Genomic DNA, 7,997 nt, shown 5'->3' with positions numbered 1-7,997 from the left:
TATTTGAGTTTGTTTTAAAGATTTTTTTTTACAAACAGCCTTTATAAATATTCTCATGAAAAGTTTGGAGGCTTTGATGGGAGTCACAAAACCTAATAAAGGTACTTAGAGAAATGTTTGGTAAAATATCTGTCACCAAATAAAATTTGGGACAACAGAAACACCACAACATTGATTTTCTTCAATGCCACCAGATTGCAACATCAACCACCCAGAACTTTGGCTAAGGTAAGTTTCCCTTACTATCTTCCTCTGACCTTTGCCCTACGGAAACCAAGTATCTTAATTTATTGGCAAGCTGATATTTTGTTGCTTGTTTAATGGATTTTTTTTTCTCTGCCCTATTGTAGGTCTTAGCACTTCCTTCTTACCTGGGTGGCTATACTGTAATCTAGTGACATTGAAGACGTCAACAAGTGGGGTTTGGGTTTTATTTTGTGCTTGGTTGCTACCAAACTTTTTTGTAGTGTTTTGAGTTTCTGTGACTACCTTTTGGCTCTAGGACAGTTTTTTCTGTCATGGGTTAATCTTCCCCTGCCTCTGTGTGGGGAAACAAGATGCTGGTCCTAGAATTTGGTAGCCTGAGATTGTCACAAGTCTGGTGAGTCGAAAGTAACAATGCTTTTAAACTCATTTATCAATTTGAGTTTGCTTCAAAGTTTTTATATTTTTATTGAAATTTGGTTGAGATTGTGATGAGGTCAGCTGCCTCTGATATGTTTCAGTTAACACACATTCGTTGGTCCAAAAACTGCGTTATCGTGGGGGCCCTTTGAAGGACTAGAAATTTTGCAGATTTTCTGGCATAGTGCTTCTCCTGATAACCTTACCTTGTTTTTTTTTTTTTTTTAAGTGAATGTGGTAGTAATAGTAAAATAATTTAAGTGAGGGAATTGTAGTGTATTTGATCTTTTGCAGTGTATTGATGGTGAATGAACTTAGTAAGTACACCCTGCCAAATTCTTCGGGTGTTCCTGAGTAAGCATAACAGTTTTAGAAATTAGTATTCTGTTCCTTGCTTCTTTGAATTAAAAGCAGATTGCTTCTCTAAATCATTTAGCAATACAGTACTTAGCATGCACTTGGATTTGAAAATACTGTATAAAATTTAGGATTTGTTAACCGTAATATTTTTTCTCAAATCTTTGTTTTTAAAATAGCTCTTATTAGCTTTTGTTTTCACCTAGCAAACTTATGATAAACAAAATTAATTAATACCAGTATGAGGTTCAGAGTGGTGGTGACTGGTGTGTGTTAACAAGGCAGAAAGTAACTTAACGTTAAAAGAAGCATGTGCAAAATTGTTAACAACCATAAGTACTTTGCATTATCCAGTTAAAGTTGTTACTGTAAGGTCTGGACATGCATAGTAGCTGAATTGTATTAGACTTGGTATACCCTATTAAAATGTAGAATGCCACTTGTATTAGCAGAAACATTTCCAAACTTAAGATTTAATCAGATTGGTCAGAATCGTTATAACATGTAGTTTTTGTTGTTGTTTAAAACATTTATCTTTGTAATGTAAGTACTGTACTGTATTTAGTTTTTGTGCCTCTCACTTCTGCAATATCAATGAAAAAGTATACAGTATGACTTGTTAGTGCTCATGTGGTTGCTGATGAGTGCAAAGGCTGCTGTAATTATAGTATTCTTAAATACGTAAGTGTATAATATTCTTTAGATGAAAATAGTAGAGTAAAGCTATGTTTTTGAAGTAGGATTAAGAGTTATAAAAGAATTGCAACTTTATAGATAGGAATAATCAAATATTTTTGGTTACATAATATTTTACAGTACCTGGTTAACTTCTGGGATAAAGTAAATGGATTTATATTAGCCACTTCAAAGTAAAATAAAGCATGGTTTCTGGGATAAATCAGATGCAATATGGTTCTTAGGATAACTCAGATACACTATGGTTCCAGAGATAAATCAGATGCAGTATAGTCCCTTAAATAGATCAGATGCAGTATGGTTCTTGGAATAAATAAGATACACTATGGTTCCTGGGATAAATCAAATGTAATATGGTTCTTGGGATAAATCAGTTGTATTATGGTTCCTGGGGTAAATCTAATTACACTGGTTCCTGTGATATGTTTTCTCGAAAAATGCAAATTATGACAGTTGGGATTAATAAAATGCCTTGTTTCCTAGGATAAATCAGATGAAGTATGACTGTTGAATAAATTTAATGCAACACTCGTCATTATTACCATGTTTGGTGCTTTTGCGAGGTTTAAGAAGCATAGGCCCAGAGAAAATATCATGTGCAGCATTGGGGAAAAAACTAGCATTATGAAAATAAGCTAACTATCCATTCATCTATCTGAATGTTTGTCCAAGGTTGTAGGTCAGATGCTTGGGGCTAGCCTCACCTAACTTTGCAAGGTGAATGACGTGGGGTATGGGATGGACATAGGCTAATTAAGGTTGATCAGGCCCAGTGGAAACCTCAACCCCAACATAATTGGTGAAAGGTGGTTGGTCAAATCCCCAGATTTCTCCACAAGTATGTGAATTCAGTAAAGTATTAAATTTTATGAGAAAGAGAGGGGGGGGGGGGGGGGAAGAAGAGGTGGGAATATAGAGGGAAGGAAAGAGAGAGAGAGAGGTGGAGAAGGGTAAAGGTGTGAGAGGGGGATATTGGGGAAGAAAATTGGAAAGGGTGGAGATGGGGAAATAGGATTACAGATGAGAGAGGAGGGGAGATTAGGCAAGAAATGAGGGGGTGGGGGAGACTTTGGTGCAACCTGGTATCCATTTTATATATATATATATATATATATATATATATATATATATATATATATATATATATGTATATGTGCATATGCATATGCGAACAAGCCTGAATGGTCCCCAGGACAATATGCAACTGAAAACTCACACCCCAGAAGTGACTCGAACCCATACTCCCAGGAGCAACGCAACTGGTATGTACAAGACGCCTTAATCCACTTGACCATCACGACCGGACATAATGAGGTGATAGCCGAGGCTATTTGAACCACCCCACCGCCGGCACTCGGATAGTAATCTTGGGCATAGCATTTTACCAAATCACCTCATTCTTTGGGGCACACGTGAGGAACACAAATGCGAACAAGCCTGAATGGTCCCCAGGACAATATGCAACTGAATATTGTTATATATATGTTATATTGTTATATAACAATATTGTTATATATATATATATATATATATATATATATATATATATATATATATATATATATATATATATATATATATATATATATATATATATATATATATATATATATATATATATATGTCGTACCTAGTAGCCAGAACGCACTTCTCGGCCTACTATGCAAGGCCCGATTTGCCTAATAAGCCAAGTTTTCATGAATTAATTGTTTTTCGACTACCTAACCTACCTAACCTAACCTAACCTAACTTTTTCGGCTACCTAACCAAACCTAACCTATAAAGATAGGTTAGGTTAGGTTAGGTAGGGTTGGTTAGGTTCGGTCATATATCTACGTTAATTTTAACTCCAATAAAAAAAAATTGATCTCATACATAATGAAATTGGTAGCTTTATCATTTCATAAGAAAAAAAATAGAAAAAATATATTAATTCAGGAAAACTTGGCTTATTAGGCAAATCGGGCCTTGCATAGTAGGCCAAAAAGTGAGTTCTGGCTACTAGGTACGACATATATATATATATATATATATAATAATAATAATAATAATTACTGACACTATATATATATAGTGTCAGTAATTTCAAAGCATTATATGACAAAGAGTGCTGGGAAGACGGGACATCACGAGCGTAGCTCTCGTCCTGTAACTACACTTAGGTAATTACACACTTTTGTGTATGTGTGTGGCATAGAGTGGGAAGGCTGCGTAAAATGCACCTCACGCCACTGGAAGACAGGAGAGCTCAGGGAGACATGATCACAACCTACAAAATTCTAAGAAGAATCAACAGGGTAGATAAAGATAAATTGTTTAACACAGGTGGAAACTGAGTACCCAAATAAACCACAGGGACATTAGGAAGAACCTTTTCAGTGTCAGAGTAGTTAACAGATGGAATGCATTATGCAGTGATGTGGTGGAGGCTGACTCCATACAGTACTTAGTTTCAAATGTAGATATGATAGAGCTCAGTAGGCTCTGGAATCTGTACGCCAGTTGATTGACAGTTTAGAGGTGGGACTAAATAGCCAGAGCTCAAGCCCCGCAAGCACAACTAGGTGAGTGTGCATAAACGTGTGTGTGCGCACACATATTTAGGTTTTATATATATATATATATATATATATATATATTATTTTTTTTTTTTTTTTTTTTTTTATTTAACCTAGAAAGGGTACCACCTCTGGTGCAAGTGTAGGGACCCATAGCCTCGGAGAAGAAAATAAAGATTATATATATATATATATATATATATATATATATATATATATATATATATATATATATATATATATATATATATATATATATATATTTATACTGTATACATATAATATATATACAGTATCACAGAATTATGAGATTCAGTGATGTACATGGATGTTGAAAACAAGAATTAAGATAGGCATTGCTACAAAAATTATCAACTATATTGTATGGTAATGTTTGTTGAATGTTGTAGAACCCTAAAATGTTACATGCTTTGGAAATTGGATCTTGAAAAAGTGAATATACAGTACTGTTATTGTTATTTTTAATGTAGATTTAGGAAAGGATTTTATAGGAAGTTTATAGAAATGCTGTATGTAAGATTGTGTTCAAAAGGGCATACATAAATGAGAATAATTGACCCCATACAGTTTGGCTGGGCACAGGAAGATGTCCTGAAAAGCAGTACTGGAACACCTCTGTGCATATATATATATATATACAGTATATATATATATATATATGTCGTACCTAGTAGCCAGAACTCACTTCTCAGCCTACTATTCAAGGCCCGATTTGCCTAATAAGCCAAGTTTTCCTGAATTAATATATTTACTATAATTTTTTTCTTATGAAATGATAAAGCAACCCTTTTCTCTATGTATGAGGTCAATTTTTTTTTATTGGAGTTAAAATTAACGTAGATATATGACCGAACCTAACCAACCCTACCTAACCTAACCTAACCTATATTTATAGGTAAGGTTAGGTTAGGTAGCCAAAAAAAGCTAGGTTAGGTTAGGTTAGGTAGGTTAGGTAGACGAAAAAACATTAATTCATGAAAACTTGGCTTATAAGGCAAATCGGGCCTTGAATAGTAGGCTGAGAAGTGCGTTCTGGCTACTAGGTACGACATATATATATATATATATATATATATATATATATATATATATATATATATATATATATATATATATATGTATATATGTATATATGTCGTACCTAATAGCCAGAACGCACTTGTCAGCCTACTATGCAAGGCCCGATTTGCCTAATAAGCCAAGTTTTCCTGAAGTAATATATTTTCTCTAATTTTTTTCTTATGAAATGATAAAGCTTCCCATTTCATTATGTATGAGGTCGATTTTTTTTATTGGAGTTAAAATTAACGTAGATATATGACCGAACCTAACCAACCCTACCTAACCTAACCTAACCTATCTTTATAGGTTAGGTTAGGTTAGGTAGCCAAAAAAGTTAGGGTAGGTTAGGTTAGGTAGGTTAGGTAGTCGAAAAACAATTAATTCATGAAAACTTGGCTTATTAGGCAAATCGGGCCTTGCATAGTAGGCTGACAAGTGCGTTCTGGCTACTAGGTACGACATATATATATATATATATATATATATATAATATATATATATATATATATATATATATATATATATATATATATATATATATATATATATATGTATATATATATATATATATATATATATATATGTCGTACCTAGTAGCCAGAACTCACTTCTCAGCCTACTATGCAAGGCCTGATTTGCCTAATAAGCCTAGTTTTCATGAATTAATGTTTTTTCGACAACCTAACCTACCTAACCTAACCTAACCTAACGTTTTCGGCTACCTAACCTAACCTAACCTATAGAGATAGGTTAGGTTAGGTTAGGTAGGGTTGGTTAGGTTCGGTCATATATCTACGTTAATTTTAACTCCAATAAAAAAAAATTGACCTCATACATAATGAAATGGGTAGCTCTATCATTTCATAAGAAAAGAATTAGAGAAAATATATTAATTCAGTAAAACTTGGCTTATTAGGCAAATCGGGCCTCGCATAGTAGGCTGAGAAGTGAGTTCTGGCTACTAGGTACGACATATATATATATATATATATATATATATATATATATATATATATATATATGTCGTACCTAGTAGCCAGAACTCACTTTTCAGCCTACAATGCAAGGCCCGATTTGCCTAATAAGCCAAGTTTTCATGAATTAATATATTTTCTCTAATTTTTTACTTATGAAATGATAAAGCAACCCATATCATTATGTAAGAGGTCAATTTTTTTTTATTGGAGTTAAAATTAACGTAGATATATGACCGAACCTAACCAACCCTACCTAACCTAACCTAACCTATCTTTATAGGTTAGGTTTGGTTAGGTAGCCGAAAAAGTTAGGTTAGGTTAGGTTAGGTAGGTTAGGTGGTCGAAAAGCAATTAATTCATGAAAACTTGGCTTATTAGGCAAATCGGGCCTTGCATAATAGGCTCAGAAGTGAGTTCTGGCTACTAGGTACGACATATATATATATATATATATATATATATATATATATATATATATATATATATATATATATATATATATATATATATATATATATATATAAAGTACCTAAGATAAGTGTGAATGACATGATGTGAAATATTAAACTGTGTTAATACAGTGGTAAGAAAATCAGACACTAGGTGCTGTAGAATTATTAATACTATGTGGCATATATAGCACAGTCTATTCTTTAAGGTTGTCCTTCATGGTTAAAGTTTTAAACAGAACAGGCCTTTGCTTGTTGCAGCATTTAAACATATTGATATTGCTTATTGACATATTCTATTAATGTTAAAGGCCTTTAAGTTTAATGCAAATTTAGGCAACAATATTGCTCACAGTATTACAGTCAGTTTGTTCTCAGTATCTTTGTTGTTGGTTATTTTTCCCTAAAACCTTAAAATGAGCCATAATTACAGCATTATGTATTTACAGTTTATTAATTGTGTAATGTGTAAGACTGCAAAGCAGTCTGTTAAACAAAATAAAATCTTGTTGAGAGTGATCTTTTAGTTTAGAGTAAGGAGTATGTTGCAAGTAAAGAGAAGTTATGTGAAGCATCAGATGTTCAGGTTGTCTGGTGTGATACCATCTTAAGTCTGGCATAGAGTGTATAACAACAAGGTATTAAATTTTATAATACAGGAAGATTCAGTCACTATTTGGATGTTTCCTCTCATGTGATGGAATGTACCTGGAAGCTGTTATAAGCTTCCCTGTTGAAGTTCATATGAATGTTTAAAATTAAGCCTGTAAGATATGTGTTCAGTATTAGGTAAAAATGAATAAATATATATGGGAGACAATCTGAATGAATGTTAAGTGTTTGTCATGTATATAATCAGATTTATTAAACCTGTGATCCATATTTGTGACACGAGATTAGCAAGTCTATGCATGTCTTATTCATCCATAAGGTTTATTTTCTCCTTTTAAAGAGTACCTTATTGATAAAGACTCGCTGTATTGTGATCTCAGTCTTGTATTTTAATATGAAAGTTATATGATTCTGTATAGAGAGAATATAATTATATACTGTAGTTGTAGATATTTTGGTAGCTCCATTATGTAATCTTAGAAGTCATAAAACAACAGCATAAATCAGAGGTTGCTCAATTTAGCTTTGCTTAACCTGGATCAATGAACTACACAATTTAACAATTGCACTTCATCGTATTTTTTTTTTATTTTAGTTTACAATTATTGTATCTGAACCATTTTGTTAAGTGGGTTGTCTGG

Source organism: Procambarus clarkii, chromosome 66, assembly GCF_040958095.1.
Source record: "Procambarus clarkii isolate CNS0578487 chromosome 66, FALCON_Pclarkii_2.0, whole genome shotgun sequence".
NCBI lineage: Eukaryota > Metazoa > Arthropoda > Malacostraca > Decapoda > Cambaridae > Procambarus > Procambarus clarkii.
Note: the sequence above shows the minus strand (reverse complement) of the source record.